Raw genomic sequence first — 17,302 nt, forward strand, 5'->3', positions numbered from 1 at the left:
CAATTAGTCCAAGGGATCCCAAAACAATCTCACGAACGACGAGATATTTCCTCAGCTCAAGTCTCGCCCCGTTCGCTTCCACAGTCCTAGATGGGCGTGGGGTCTTGCCTCAGCTAAGAATCCCCACTCCTTCTCCTTCAAGGATCAACTCACATCTGATCTCAAAATAAGAATGGATTGTCTGAGCTCCTGGGATCCGCCCATGAAGGGGGTAGGGGTTACACCTTCTATTCAATGGTTGGGTCCACCAGAAGATTCTAAACTGGTGGGCTCCAGGCAGTCTATGTAATATGTACATTTGACTAGCCACCTGCTGTGAGGAAGAATGGCTATTCCTCCACTAGTGATGTTGACAAAGCTTAATTACATTAGAGCTTAGGGCTGCAAGTATTGGGGGAAGGAGACATATTGTTACATGTGAACTCCCAGCCAAGAAAATACATAAATTACAGCTAATAGAAACCAGAGAACAGTTACATACATCAAATGGCATATTATTCAAATACAGGACAGGGCAAAAGTACATATCATGACACCGAATACCGACGATTATACTCGCTCATCCCTACACCCCATCTTTCCTCCTCAGCAACTTAAGGCAGACGACCCTGGGAAGAATCATTTCCACTAGACTGCTCCTGCTCTTCTGCACTGTCAAGTACCTGTAAAGAAAATACATGATTTAAAGCATGTCTAGTATTGACAGTCAATACATACCAATCAGTAAATTAAATGTGATTAAAATATGCAATACAATTTAGGTACATTTTTATTTATTTTTCAAGTTTTAAAATGACCAATAATATCACATACAATGAACAAATACAACACCATGACCAGACCACATATTACCACCAGTGATCGAATAATATCACATACAAAGAACAAATACCACCGCACCATGAGTAGACCACATATTACCACCACAAAGTGACCAAATAGCACATATAAGGAACAAATACTACAATGCCATGTCCAGACCACATATTACCACCACATAATGACCTAATACTGCAATACTGATCAGTAATAAAAAAACACAATACTATCACCATAAGTGCCATTATACACAGGAGATCTGTACTTAGTATGCAGTGTCTGTGTAGATGTTATACAGTGATCACTGGTGACATTATACACAGGAGCTCTGTATATAGTATACAGTGTATAGTGTCAGTGTATAGGTAACACACTGACTCACCAGTGACGTCTCTAGGTGAAGTCCTTCATCTTTCATCCAGCACAGACCGCCATCACTTCTTCCAGCCAGGGCTAATCTCTGCATGAAATAACACAGTTATCTCGAGCTCCGATTGCAGAACACATTTCTTAATTTTTCCCAACTTCTACATTGCACCACATGAAGAAAAATAGGCAACATAGTGTCACTCTACACAGTAACAGGCCTGCCAACTCATTTAAAACAGTATACTCAAAAAATAAAATAAATACATCACTGCAGTAATAATATCCCTAAATTAGTCCCTATGGTAATAATATTCCCCATCCTGGCCCCTGTGTGTCTCATTCCTGTCTTCAGCCATATGTTCTCCCATCCTGCTCTGATGAGTATCCATTCTGCCCCATATGATCTCCCCATCCTGCCCCATCTGTCTCCATCGTATCCATCCTGCCCCATGATCCAATCCTGCCCCATAATCCTGCACGATCTGTCTCCAATCCTGCTCCCAGTGTCTCCAATCCTGCCCCGTATCTCCATTCTGCCCCCATTGTCTCCAGCATTTCTGCCCCAGTGACTCCAGCATTTCTGCCCCCAGTGTCTCCAGCATTTCTGCCCCCAGTGTCTCCAGCATTTCTGCCCCCAGAGTGTCCAGCATTTCTGCCCTCACTGTGCCCAGCATTCAGCCCCCAGTGTGTCCAGCATTCAGCCCCCAGTGTGTCCAACATTAAGCCCCCAGTTTATCCAGCATTCTGCCACCAGTGTGTCCAGCATTCAGCCCCAGTGTGTCCAGCATTCAGCCCCCAGTGTGTCCAGCATTCTGCCCCCATTGTCTCCAGCGTTCAGCTCCCAGTGTGTCCAGCGTTCAGCCCCCAGTGTGTCCAGCATTCTGCCCCCAGTGTGTCCAACATTCAGCCCCCAGTTTACCCAGCATTCTGCCACCAGTGTGTCCAGCATTCAGCCCCCAGTGTGTCCAGCATTCAGCCCCAGTGTGTCCAGCATTCTGCCCCCAGTGTGTCCAGCGTTCAGCTCCCAGTGTGTCCAGCGTTCAGCCCCCAGTGTGTCCAGCTTTCAGCCCCATCTGTGTCCAGCATCTCTGCCACATCTGTGTCCAGCATCTCTGCCCCATCTGTGTCCAGCATCTCTGCCCCATCTGTGTCCAGCATCTCTGCCCCATCTGTGTCCAGCATCTCTGCCCACATCTGTGTCCAGCATCTCTGCCCCATCTGTGTCCAGCATCTCTGCCCCATCTGTGTCCAGCATCTCTGCCCCATCTGTGTCCAGCATCTCTGCCCCATCTGTGTCCAGCATCTCTGCCCCATCTGTATCCAGCATCTCTGCCCCATCTGTGTCCAGCATCTTTGCCCCATCTGTGTCCAGCATCTCTGCCCCCATCTGTGTCCAGCATCTCTGCCCCATCTGTGTCCAGCATCTCTGCCCCATCTGTGTCCAGCATCTCTGTCCCCATCTGTGTCCAGCATCTCTGCCCCATCTGTGTCCAGCATCTCTGCCCCATCTGTGTCCAGCATCTCTGCCCCATCTGTGTCCAGCATCTCTGCCCCATCTGTGTCCAGCATCTCTGCCCCATTTGTGTCCAGCATCTCTGCCCCATCTGTGTCCAGTATCTCTGTCCCATCTGTGTCCAGCATCTCTGTCCCATCTGTGTCCAGCATCTCTGTCCCATCTGTGTCCAGCATTTCTGCCCCCAGAGTGTCCAGCATATCTGCCCTCACTGTGTCCAGCATTCAGCCCCCAGTGTGTCCAGCATTCAGCCCCCAGTGTGTTTAACATTCATCCCCCAGTTTGTCCAGCATTCTGCCCCCAGTGTGTCCAGCATTCAGCCTCCAGTGTGTCCAGCATTCTGCCCCCAGTGTGTCCAGCGTTCAGCCCCCAGTGTGTCCAGCATTCTGTCCCCAGTGTGTCCAGCATTCTGTCCCCAGTGTGTCCAGCATTCAGCCCCATCTGTGTCCAGCATCTCTGCCCCATCTGTGTCCAGCATCTCTGCCCCATCTGTGCCCAGCATCTCTGCCCCATCTGTGTCCAGCATCTCTGCCCACATCTGTGTCCAGCATCTCTGTCCCATCTGTGTCCAGCATCTCTGCCCCATCTGTGTCCAGCATCTCTGCCCCCATCTGTGTCCAGCATCTCTGCCCAATCTGTGTCCAGCATCTCTGCCCCATCTGTGTCCAGCATCTCTGCCCCATCTGTATCCAGCATCTCTGCCCCATCTGTGTCCAGCATCTTTGCCCCATCTGTGTCCAGCATCTCTGCCCCCATCTGTGTCCAGCATCTCTGCCCCATCTGTGTCCAGCATCTCTGCCCCATCTGTGTCCAGCATCTCTGTCCCCATCTGTATCCAGCATCTCTGCCCCATCTGTGTCCAGCATCTCTGCCCCATCTGTGTCCAGCATCTCTGCCCCATCTGTGTTCAGCATCTCTGCCCCATCTGTGTCCAGCATCTCTGCCCCATTTGTGTCCAGCATCTCTGCCCCCATCTGTGTCCAGTATCTCTGTCCCATCTGTGTCCAGCATCTCTGTCCCATCCGTGTCCAGCATCTCTGTCCCATCTGTGTCCAGCATTTCTGCCCCCAGAGTGTCCAGCATATCTGCCCTCACTGTGTCCAGCATTCAGCCCCAGTGTGTCCAGCATTCAGCCCCCAGTGTGTTTAACATTCATCCCCCAGTTTGTCCAGCATTCTGCCCCCAGTGTGTCCAGCATTCAGCCCCCAGTGTGTCCAGCATTCAGCCCCCAGTGTGTCCAGCATTCTGCCCCCAGTGTGTCCAGCGTTCAGCCCCCAGTGTGTCCAGCATTCTGTCCCCAGTGTGTCCAGCATTCTGTCCCCAGTGTGTCCAGCATTCAGCCCCATCTGTGTCCAGCATCTCTGCCACATCTGTGTCCAGCATCTCTGCCCCATCTGTGTCCAGCATCTCTGCCCCATCTGTGCCCAGCATCTCTGCCCCATCTGTGTCCAGCATCTCTGCCCACATCTGTGTCCAGCATCTCTGTCCCATCTGTGTCCAGCATCTCTGCCCCATCTGTGTCCAGCATCTCTGCCCCCATCTGTGTCCAGCATCTCTGCCCCATCTGTGTCCAGCATCTCTGCCCCATCTGTGTCCAGCATCTCTGCCCACATCTGTGTCCTGCATCTCTGTCCCATCTGTGTCCAGCATCTCTGTCCCATCTGTGTCCAGCATCTCTGTCCCATCTGTGTCCAGCATCTCTGTTCCATCTGTGTCCAGCATTGCTGCCCCCAGAGTGTCCAGCATTTCTGCTCTCACTGTGTCCAACATTCAGCCCCCAGTGTGTCCAGCATTCAGCCCCCAGTGTGTCCAGCTTTCAGCCCCCAGTGTGTCCAGCATTCTGCCCCCAGTGTGTCCAGCTTTCAGCCCCCAGTGTGTCCAGCATTCAGCCCCCAGTGTGTCCAGCATTCTGCCCCCAGTGTGTCCAGCGTTCAGCCCCCAGTGTGTCCAGCATTCTGTCCCCAGTGTGTCCAGCATTCTGTCCTCTGTCCCCAGTGTGTCCAGCATTCAGCCCCATCTGTGTCCAGCATCTCTGCCACATCTGTGTCCAGCATCTCTGCCCCATCTGTGTCCAGCATCTCTGCCCCATCTGTGTCCAGCATCTCTGCCCACATCTGTGTCCAGCATCTCTGTCCCATCTGTGTCCAGCATCTCTGCCCCATCTGTGTCCAGCATCTCTGCCCAATCTGTGTCCAGCATCTCTGCCCAATCTGTGTCCAGCATCTCTGCCCCATCTGTGTCCAGCATCTCTGCCCCATCTGTGTCCACCATCTCTGCCCCATCTGTGTCCAGCATCTCTGCCCACATCTGTGTCCAGCATCTCTGCCCCATCTGTGTCCAGCATCTCTGCCCCATCTGTGTCCAGCATCTCTGCCCACATCTGTGTCCAGCATCTCTGTCCCATCTGTGTCCAGCATCTCTGTCCCATCTGTGTCCAGCATCTCTGTCCCATCTGTGTCCAGCATTTCTGCCCCCAGAGTGTCCAGCATTTCTGCCCTCACTGTGTCCAGCATTCAGCCCCCAGTGTGTCCAGTATTCAGCCCCCAGTGTGTTTAACATTCATCCCCCAGTTTGTCCAGCATTCTGCCCCCAGTGTGTCCAGCATTCAGCCCCCAGTGTGTCCAGCATTCAGCCCCTAGTGTGTCCAGCATTCTGCCCCCAGTGTGTCCAGCGTTCAGCCCCCAGTGTGTCCAGCATTCTGTCCCCAGTGTGTCCAGCATTCTGTCCCCAGTGTGTCCAGCATTCAGCCCCATCTGTGTCCAGCATCTCTGCCACATCTGTGTCCAGCATCTCTGCCCCATCTGTGTCCAGCATCTCTGCCCCATCTGTGCCCAGCATCTCTGCCCACATCTGTGTCCAGCATCTCTGCCCACATCTGTGTCCAGCATCTCTGTCCCATCTGTGTCCAGCATCTCTGCCCCATCTGTGTCCAGCATCTCTGCCCCCATCTGTGTCCAGCATCTCTGCCCAATCTGTGTCCAGCATCTCTGCCCAATCTGTGTCCAGCATCTCTGCCCCATCTGTGTCCAGCATCTCTGCCCACATCTGTGTCCAGCATCTCTGCCCCATCTGTGTCCAGCATCTCTGCCCCATCTGTGTCCAGCTTCTCTGTCCCATCTGTGTCCAGCTTCTCTGTCCCATCTGTGTCCAGCATCTCTGTCCCATCTGTGTCCAGCATTTCTGTCCCCAGTGTCTCCAGCATTCTGCCCTGGGCCCCCCGGATCGCTGCTCTCAATTTAAAAAAAAAAGTTCTTCTTTTCTGTAAGAGCAGTGAGACTATGGAACTCTCTGCCGTATGATGTTGTAATGAGTGATTCATTACTTCAATTTAAGAGGGGACTGGATGCCTTTCTTGAAAAGTATAATGTTACAGGGTATATATACTAGTGTGCTCCAGCATGTAGATGACAGTAATAGGGATGCTAATGACGGCATCATCACGACTAACCATCCTACTAGCTATTAATAAAATGTACAGAAGGGTGCAGAGGTCCTTCACCTTTATCCAGTACGCAAGTGTAAATTTCACCATGTCCATTGTTCCAGGCTATGAAAAATGTCATCCTGCACCAGTTTTCAGCATTGCTGCCACAGTCGCTGCATCATGTGCAGAGTTTAATTCCACAGTGTGGTCATAACGTGCATCAACCGGTTAACTGGTAGGCCGAAAGATCTCTACACCAACAGAAGTGGAATGGTGGAAGTCAGCATGACAGTGGTTTCTGCAGCAGGGCATGCAGGCTGGGACAGTGGCGGAGGAAATGCTGTACAATCAGGTTCAGGATGCATGCCATGCAAGGCACGTGTGTAAGGTTGGCCTGGTGTAGGGCCGTCACCAGGTTTGCACCGTTATCACACACTACCTTCCATGGCTCCAGGTTGAGTGTAGACAGCCATTGCTCAAACTCAGCATGGATAGCTGTCCACAACTGTTGATCTGTATGTCTGTGATCTCCAAGGCATATTATTGTAAACACTGCCTGATTACAGTGAGCCCTGGCTGTGCAGTATGGAGGTGGGGGAGGGATTCTCTCTGATTTGTTGGAATGTGTGTTTAATGCAGAGGTTGAGGGCGCATGTGGAGGCCCTAGAGGGGGTGGAGGAAGCAGAAGCACTGCAGGAACTGTTACATACAGAGGATTCCAAGACTTGGTGACTACTGCTTTAGTTCTCCATCCCCTGGTGTGTACTATTTTAGTTGTCCAAGCTGTTTAGTAATTTAGTTTTCCAATACCTGTTGTCTATTAGTCTAGTTCTTCATGTTCTCGTGTTAATTTGTTTAGTTCTGCAATCATAACTGTTTAGTAGTTTAGTTCTCCAACCCCTGTTGTCTGTTAGTTTAGTTATCCATCTTATGGTGTGTGGTAGTATATTTCTCCATCCCCAAGCACCCTGCAAGCCTTGGGGATTGCAAGATTTGTGGAGCAGCCCCTTCCCTGATCGCTCCTACAGCCATCAGAGTCACCCAGTGCCCAGTAATCTAGATGTAACTCCCCTGTCCATGCTTGCTTGTCCAGGTGTCATTGTTGAAATGCACCCTGGCAAACATAGAATTTTTCAGGGAATGGGTGATGTTGTCTGTGACTTGTTGCTGTAGCGCAGGCACATCTTTCTTAAAGAAGTAATGCTAACTAAACAACTGGTACCGGGGGGGACTGCGACGGCCATCAGCTTTCAGAAATTGTTTGTATCCATAATGAGGATAGGCTGTATTTCTGTGGCTAACAGATTGGAGTGGCCGTGTAATAATTACAGAGATAACAGGCCATGAGTCATACAGAACCAAGAGTTGTGATTAGTGATGGGTGAGCACTTAAATGCTCGGCTGCTTGTTGCTTGGGTCGAGCAAATTGGAATACTCGGGTACTCGGCCAGAACAATGAGCCCAATGGAAGTCTATGGGAGACCTGAGTATTTTTACCGCGATCCCCCTGGGGGTCCTTTTAAGGTCTAAAAGCATCTGAAAATGATGGAAACACTGCTCAAATGACACAGGGACCTCATGGGGATCGCCCGTGGAAGCATTCCTGACTCCTAGTTCACAGCTTTAATCGTTTTTTTCCGAGATTCATGCCATTTTTCCCGGTGTCACAAAAGACATTAAAATGAAACCAAAATGGGTTTTGCTTGGAAATATGTCAAGGTACATCCTGTGCAGGTTAATGACTTGCCTGTAAGGCCAAATATTTAACCCCAGACCGAAAATTTCCTCTCCCACTTAGGCTTAGTTCAGGCGCAGCGTTTTTGTTTCATTTACGAAGGAGGGACTCTTAAAATCACAGAGCCTATTTTTACTGGTGCATCAGGCGGCATTAATCTTCTTAAAGGGCCATTATGAAACAGTGGGTCTCCTAAGCTGTTGTAGCCTATGCTGTGAGTGGATGGGTTGCCAAGAATTACGACTCACCACAATACCCATCATAAGATGTCCAGGGGGACTCCTGAAAAAGTGTTGCATTGAATTCAAGGCCTGCCCTGCTACCAATTCATATGCACCCCAATAAGCCTTTGAACCCAAATAGTGGATGGGCCCATGAAAATCCATTTCACAATATGCATTTTGCACTCCCGTACTCCTTGGTTTTACACATTGCCAGCAAGGCCAGCCCTGCTGCACAGTCAGTCATATGCACCCCATTAGGCCTTGGAACCCACATACTGGATGGGCCCATGAAAATTCACTTCATAATATGCATTTTGTACTCTCCTACTCCTTGGTTTTACACATGGGCAGGAAGAGAGCCCTGCTGCATAGTCAGTCATATGCACTCCATAAGGCCATGGAACCCACATAAAGACACAAAAGAGCACAGTGAGGTAAAAAATACTCTGTTGTAAAAAAAAATCACAGTAATAAGCGCTAGTCAAAAGATGGAAAAAAACAGTGTATTTAGTTGATCCTTTTTTTTGCAAAAAAAGTATACTAAGCTGCTCCACCAATTGTCAAGGTAGACCCATATAGAGCAGTCCTAACTAATGTATATAATCCCTATCTGATGTATTTAAAAACCTGATCATCTGTATAGTACCTGTATAAGCAGGGTTCAGAGAGGGAATATCCATGTGGACCTGCGTGATGGAACAGCTTTAGTGCAAATGACCCACAAAGGAGTGGTGGTCTCCCCAGTCTTGTAGAAACAAGAGAACGATTATAGAAAAAAAAACACATGGGCTACTTGCACATTGAACAAGTCTGTAGAAACATGTTCACACCACCAAGAAACTTGAAGACACAAAAGAGCACAGTGAGGCCAAAAATACTCTGTTGTAAAAAAAAATCAAAGTAATAAGCAAGTGCTAGTCAAAAGATAGAAAAAAAACAGGGTATTTAGTTGATAAGTTTTTTTGCAAAAAAATTATACTAAGCTGCTCCACCAATCGTCAAGGTATACCCATATAGAGCAGTCCTAACTAATGTATATAATCCCTATCTGATGTATATAAAAACCTGATCATCTGTATACTACCTGTATAAGCAGGGTTCAGAGAAGGAATATCCATGTGGACCTGCTAGATGGAACAGCTTTAGTGCAAATGACCCACAAAGGAGTGGTGGACTCCTGTTATGAACTGGTGGTTTAGGAGCAACATGGGACTAGCTCTGAAGAAGGTGGTACCTGTACTGACCGCAGTTCCTAAGCTCAACACAACACTAGAAGTAGCTGTGGGATGTTCCTGTCACTCCCTAGACACCTCGTCACAGCCTGAGAACTAACTACCCCTAAAGATAGAAACAAGAAAGCTATCTTGCCCCAGAGAAAATCCCAAAGGATAGATAGCCCCCCACAAGTAATAACTGTGAGTGGAGAGGGAAAAGACATACATAGAATGAAAACCAGGATGTAGCAAAGGAGGCCAGTCTAGCTAGATAGATAGGACAGGACAGGATACTGTGCGGTCAGTATTAAAAACTACAAAAAATCCACACAGAGTTTACAAAAATCTCCACACCTGACTAAAGGTGTGGAGGGTAAATCTGCTTCCCAGAGCTTCCAGCTAAATGAATTAATCCATACTGACAAGCTGGACAAAACATAGAATGCACAGAACAATTAAGTCCACAACATGTGGACAGAAAAGAGCAAAGCAAGGACTTATCTTTGCTGAACTGGTCAGGATATCAGGGAAATCCAAGCAGAGATGTGAATCCAACCAGGAACCATTGACAAGTGGAACTGGCTGAAGGAATGAGCCAGGCATAAATAGCCGAGCAGAAAGACAATCAGTGGAAGCAACTGCAGACTGCTAAATCCAAGGAGCAGCCATTCCACTTAAAACCATCGGAGGGAGCCCAAGAGCAGAACTCACAAAAGTGCCACTTACAACTACCGGAGGGAGCCCAAGAGCGGAATTCACAACAGACTCCTGACTCTTGTAGAAAAAAGAGAATGATTATAAAACCAGAAACACATGGGCTACTTGCAGATTGAACAAGTCTGTAGAAACATGTTCACACCACCAAGAAACATGAAGACACAAAAGAGCACAGTGAGGTCAAAAATACTCTGTTGTAAAAAAAAAATCACAGTAATAAGCAAGTGCTAGTCAAAAGATGGAAAAAACGGTATTTAGTTAATACCTTTTTTTGCAAAAAAAGGATACTAAGTTGCTCCACCAAACGTCAAGGTATACCCATATAGAGCAGTCCTAACTAATGTACCGTATATAATCCCTATCTGATGTATTTAAAAACCTGCATAGTCAGTCATATGCACCCCATTAGGCCTTGGAACCCACATAGTGGATGGGCCCATGAAAATCCACTTCACAATATGCATTTTGTGCTCCCGTACTCCTTTGTTTTACACATTGGCAGGAAGTCGAGCCCTGCACCCCATTAGGCCTTGGAACCCACATAGTGGATGTGCCCATGAAAATCCACTTCACAATATGCATTTTTTACTCCTGTGCTCCTTTGTTTTACACATTGGCAGCAAGGCCAGCCATGCTGCATAGTCAGTCAAATGCACCCCATTATGCCTCGGAACCCACATACTGGATGGGACCATGAAAATCCACTCGTATTTTTTAATAGTATGAGGATTCCCTTTTTGCAGAATTATTTACAGGAGAATTTGGCAATTGTGTTTGCCATGTTTTTAACACTAAGGTTCAGATACAGCTTTAAAAAGGCTAATCCATGCAATACAAAGCAATTTAATTGCAAACTACAAAATTCAAGGAATATTAAGATTGAATAGTGTGAGTGCGTACATTTTTTTATATGTTAACAATAACATACAAAGGTTAATAAGTACATATAAGGATTAAATAAATATACTGATTACGTATATATGAAGATTAACTTCATACAGTCTGCTTAGATCATCACCAAGAGGCTTTTAAATATCATCTGTCTGGAATATCCGAGAAGCAACACCAAGACAGAGAACCCCTGGGAGATTACTTACACTGCATGGGAATCCCCAATTATGCAGGTATCAGCACACTGTACATGTACAGATACCCCAGTTTTGGCATCTGTCATGTCATCATTTGTCATCTTAGTCATGTTTCTCTGGTCTTATATAGTGATTTACACTATGTAGTAACTCTAGTTTCACCCAGACCTTCAAGTGGCCACTTTTCAAGGTTGGATGAAACTGAGATATCATGGACTCATCAGGCGAGGGGCCATAAACCCCTAGAAAATAAAAGCCACAAGGATTCAGATCAAACCACCACAGGCAGAGTTTCAGTAAACCTTAATGTTTTCGATAGGATTTGAACCTGTGACTCTTTGTTTGCTAGTCTGTTCCTTTGCTTGAGGAGCTATTCGGAACTTGCTTGACTTCTGCCTTAAACCATATGAACTTTGTCTGGGATAGAGATCATCACCGGCCCTGCTGATTTGTCCCCACCCTGATTGAGCTTGATTGGGCCTGCTATATATGCCTGGCCCTGTGCAGCTTCCTGTTGCTGAGTATTTTGAGTGCTCAGTCTAAAGGTACCGTCACACATAACGATATCGTTAACGATATCGTTGCTTTTTGTGACGTAGCAACGATATCGTTAAGGAAATCGTTATGTGTGACAGCGACCAACGATCAGGCCCCTGCTGGGAGATCGTTGGTCGCTGAGGAAAGTCCAGCACTTTATTTCGTCGCTAGATCTCCCGCTGACATCGCTGGATCGGCGTGTGTGACGCCGATTCAGCGATGTCTTCACTGGTAACCAGGGTAAACATCGGGTTACTAAGCGCAGGGCCGCGCTTAGTAACCCGATGTTTACCCTGGTTACCAGCGTAACCGTAAAAAAAACAAACACTACATACTTACCTTCCGCTGTCTGTCCTCCGGCGCTGTGCTTCTCTGCACTGGCTGTGAGTGCCGGCCAGCCAGAAAGCACAGCGGTGACATCACCGCTGTGCTTTCCGGCTGACCGGCGCTGACAGTGCAGAGGATAGCAGAGCGCCGGAGGACAGACACGGAAGGTAAGTATGTAGTGTTTTTTTACGTTTACGCTGGTAACCAGGGTAAACATCGGGTTACTAAGCGCGGCCCTGCGCTTAGTAACCCGAAGTTTACCCAGGTTACCCGGGGACTTCGGGATCGTTGGTCGCTGGAGAGCTGTCTGTGTGACAGCTCTCCAGCGACCAAACAGCGACGCTGCAGCGATCGACATCGTTTTCGGTATCGCTGCAGCGTCGCTTAGTGTGACGGCACCTTAACTGAGTGAAGCAATCTCTGAGCTCCTGGTTGGAAGGTGTCTTGCTGGCATCTCCCTGCTTCTTATTGATATTCTGCTGCTACTACCCTGAACTCCTGCTGTTCATTTGGACTTTGAGCACGTGTGTGATCCAGGCCGGCCCTTGCTCGGGCTGGTCCCTGCATCTGCAGATATATTGAACTGCCACTGCCATATATTGCATCTCCAGAGGTCTTTCTACGGTCCGGTCACTTGAATACATCTGCATCGGCTACTGACCTTCAGTCCTGTATCGCCAGTAACGTGACAGGAAACTCAGCCCAAAAATGGAGGCCGCTGGGGCAGAAACTATGGAGACACGTGTCAGAAAACTGCAGGGTGCAATGTCCAATCTGCATGCTGAACAGATGAATGGAAAAGCACGGATGGACGCATTTATTATACAAAACGACCATAATGTCCAGAATCTCCAACAAACTATCCAAGATTTGCAGAATACGGTACAGGTGTTGACTGTCCGAATTACACAGCTAGAAGGACAAGCTTCCGTCTCAGCGTCTGACAGGTCCCTCAAATTGCCACCGTTTTGTTTTGGAGGTGATCGAGATACATTTCGTGGTTTTTGAACCAATGCTATCTGTTCTTCGAAACACATCCTAATCAGTTCCCCACCGATAGGTCAAAGGTGTTATGCATCATAATGCTGTTAACCCACAAAGTGATCGCTTGGGCTAATCCTCTGATTGAGACTCGGGATGCACGTTTAGACAATTTGAATGAGTTTATTCAGGCGATGCAGCAGATGTTTGATGACCCAATTCGTGCAGCTACAGCTGAATCAACGTTGCTGGCCTTACGACAAGGCAAACGTCCCGTCGCAGAATATGCTATGGAGTATAGGAGGTGGGCCGTCGACGCTGAATGGAATAATGCAGCAAAAGTAACATTCTTTAAAAGAGGACTTTCTAGTGCAGTAAAGGACGAGCTTGCCCGTGGAGAGACCCCTTCAGATTTGGATGATTTCATCAAACATTGCATCCGTCTGTCTGAACGATGACAAGAAAAGTGGACTTCCATGAATCGCTCAACTAACTCATATAACCCTTCCCTGCCATCGGTCATCAAAGAAGTGCCTAGCCGGAATTCCCGGGATACAGAATCAGAGCCGGTGCAAGTAGATGCGATTCAGAGACGAGCGAGTGCAGACCGAAGAGAACAAAGATTTAAAGAGAATCTATGTCTGTACTGCGGGGATGCAGGATATTTTCTCATTAACTGTCCACGTCGTCCCACAAGCCGTTCACGAGAAATGGTGGCGGCCATAATGGACCCTGACTCCTCCGACGACGAGTCTTTCATTTCAGAGACTGATTATGCTAAGGATGAGATCTAGTCTATATCATCCATAGCTCCACATGTTAGGAAAGAGAGCCGAGAATCCCATTATTTTGTAACTATTAAACTGAAGTTCAACTCCCTGTGGATCACCGCATCAGCCATGATCGATTCTGAGGCCAGCGAGACTTTCATGGATTCTGCGTTTGCTCAAAAACATGGCATAGAGGTGCAGAAAAGACATTCACCTATTGTGATGGAGACAGTAGATGGCTCTCCACTGAATTCGGGGCCAGTGGACCATGAGACAGGACTTTTGGAAATCTATATTGAGCCACAGCACCGCAAGATGTTGACATTCCTAATTATTTCTTCCCCACATTTTCCCATTATTTTAGGTCTGCCCTGGTTACAGAAGCAAAATCCTAGCATCGATTGGGAGATGAAAAAGATCAGTTTCCCCGTAATGGACGTTCGGGTGGAAGTTCCAAGTGAGTCAACATTGGAAACAGCCCAGAATTCAGAATTACCCCAGCTACCAGCGGTGTATGAAGATTTTCTAGATGTCTGTGACAAGAGGGGAGCGGATACCCTTCCCCCGCATCGACCATACGACTGCCCAATAGAGCTACTCCCGGGGGCGGCTATACTGTTTGGAACTATCTACCCTCTAGCAGGTCCTGAACTAAAGGCTCTCAAAGAATTTATTGAAGAAAATCTAAACAAAAAATTCATTCGTCCATCATCCTCGCCCACTGGAGCTCCTATATTCTTCGTTAAAAAGAAGGATGGAACACTTCGGCCAGTAGTGGACTACAGGGAGCTTAATAAAGTCACGATTAAAAATCGTTATCCCGTACCGTTGATCCCGGAACTCCTAGAAAAGGTGTGATGTGCGAAGATCTTCACTAAGTTAGATTTACGTGAGGCATATAACATAGTACGTATAAGACCTGGGGATGAGTGGAAGACAGCTTTCTGTACCCAATATGGACACTTTGAGAGTCTAGTGATGCCCTTTGGTCTTTGGAATGCTCCAGCTACTTTCCAGCACTTGGTGAATGATATTTTCCGAGACCTGTTGGACCAGTTCAAGGTAGTTTATCTAGACGACATCCTGATTTTTTCAAACTCTGTGGAAGAACATCAGATGCACGTAAGACGAGTGCTAGAACGTTTAAGAGAGAATTCATTGTATATTAAATTAGAAAAATGTGAATTCCATCGAGAAGAGATCCAGTTCTTGGGATACGTCATTTCACCTCAAGGATTAAGGATGGATGCTAAGAAAACGCAAGCTATCACCGAGTGGCCTATCCCTAAAAATGTGAAAGAGGTCCAGCGTTTTGTGGGGTTCGCCAACTTTTACAGACGTTTTATTAAAAAAATTTTAGAAATTGTAGCACCCATCATGCAACTGACAAAAAAAAGTAGCAAATTTCATCTGGACTCCCCAGGCGCAAGAAGCATTCTCTTGTTTAAAAATGAAATTCACGACGGCTCCCATATTACGCCATCCTGACCCAGAACTGGCATTCATCATCGAGGTGGATGCCTCAGACTGTGGTCGGTGCTATCCTCTCTCAGAGGACAGGGGAAAAGAAGTTGCTGCATCCATGCGCATTTTTCTCACAACGTATGTCCTTAGCCGAAAAGAACTATGACGTGGGTAATAAAGAATTGCTCGCCATTATATCAGCATTCAAAGAGTGGAGACATCATCTTCAAGGGGCTGCACAGCAAATTTTGGTGTTGACCGATCATCGCGATCTAGAGTTTATCAGGTCTGCAAAATGCCTCTCTCCTCGGCAGACCCGTTTGAGTCGGTTTCTGAATCAGTTTAATTTTGTAATTTCATATCCACCAGGCTCCCCTAACAAGAAGGAAGATGCATTATCCCGAATGTTTTCAAGTGATGTTAACCTCGTAGCAACACCCAAACCTATTGTGGCCGATACTAAAATCGTGGGAGTAATACATGATGGAGATTTGCTGGAAGATCTGAAAGCAGCATACGAAACAGACTTTTTTCTATCACGTCCATCAGGGGACATACACCTATTTTTCAAAAATCAAGTATGGACTGATGGTCAACAACTACATGTGCCAGAAGCAGCTCGGTTAAAAGTTCTTCAACTAGTGCACGACTCTAAAGTTGCAGGGCATAAAGGGGTACAGAAATCGCAGGAGTTTTTGTCACGTTTCTTTTGGTGGCCGAACTTACAAGAAGATGTGAAGAAGTATATTAAGTCTTGTGATATCTGTGCCAGACATAAGACCCCACGTGCATCTCCTATGGGACTATTGCAGCCTCTCACCATTCCAACATGGCCATGGGGATCGATTTCAATGGACTTTATAGTGGATCTACCTAATTCCAAGGGAAAGACATCCATTTTGGTAGTAGTGGATCGACTTACGAAAGCAGCGCATTTTATCCCGTGTACAGGTCTGCCTTCAGCAAAAGATACAGCTGATCTGATAAGTTGCAATGTTTTTCGTCTCCACGGAGTGCCAGATGAAGTCGTCTCAGATCGAGATGGGCAATTTACATCTAAATTTTGGCGCAGTCTGTGCTCAGCACTAGACATCAAGGTACGATTGTCAACCGCTTATCATCCGCAATCTAACGGTCAAACAGAACGTACAAATCAGACGCTGGAGCAGTATCTTCGTTGTTGTATTTGCCATCTGCAAGATGACTGGGTAGATTTGTTGCCATTTGCGGAGTTTTCATACAACAATTCACAGAATGCCTCTACGAAACAGATGCCATTTTTTGCAAATCTTGGATATCATCCAAACATCCTTCCCAAGAATGCTGTGGCACCATTAATACCAGCAGTCACAGAAAGAATCTCTCTCCTACAGAAAAATCTGAATGTCCTGAAAGACACATTAAGGGAAGCTCAGGTGAAATATAAAAAAGCTGCTGACAGGTATCGTAGACCCACTCCCACGTTTAGGATTGGAGATCGAGTGTGGTTATCCACTAAGAATTTGAAATTGAAGATTCCTTCTCCTAAATTAGGACAGAAGTTTGTGGGACCATACAAAATCAATAAGATTGTGAGTCCATTGGCTGTACATTTACAGCTACCAAAATCAATGAAGATTCATCCCGTATTCCACGTGTCTTTGTTGAAAGCCGCCACCACAATCCATTCCCAGAGCGATCCCCTCCGCCTCCCGATTCAATTGAAGTGCACGGACAGGAGCAGTTTGTGGTGGAGAAGATCTTGGATTCTCGAATTCATAGAAATGGATTGCAATATTTGATCAAATGGCAGGGCTACGGCATGGAAGAAAATTCATGGGAATGGGTAGGCAATGTCAATGCTCCCCGTTTGATTAGATAATTACATCAGCGGTATCCTGCAAAGCCTGGGCAAATTACGTCCAGAGGCCGCCGTTAAGAGGGGAGTATTGTTAGGATTTGAACCTGTGACTCTTTGTTTGCTAGTCCGTTCCTTTGCTTGAGGAGCTATTCGGAACTTGCTTGACTTCTGCCTTAAACCATATGAACTTCGTCTGGGATAGAATAGAGATCTCCTGCCCTACTGATTTGTCCCCGCCCTGATTGAGCTTGATTGGATCTGCTATATATACCTGGCCCTG

This window comes from Ranitomeya imitator, chromosome 8, assembly GCF_032444005.1.
Source record: "Ranitomeya imitator isolate aRanImi1 chromosome 8, aRanImi1.pri, whole genome shotgun sequence".
NCBI lineage: Eukaryota > Metazoa > Chordata > Amphibia > Anura > Dendrobatidae > Ranitomeya > Ranitomeya imitator.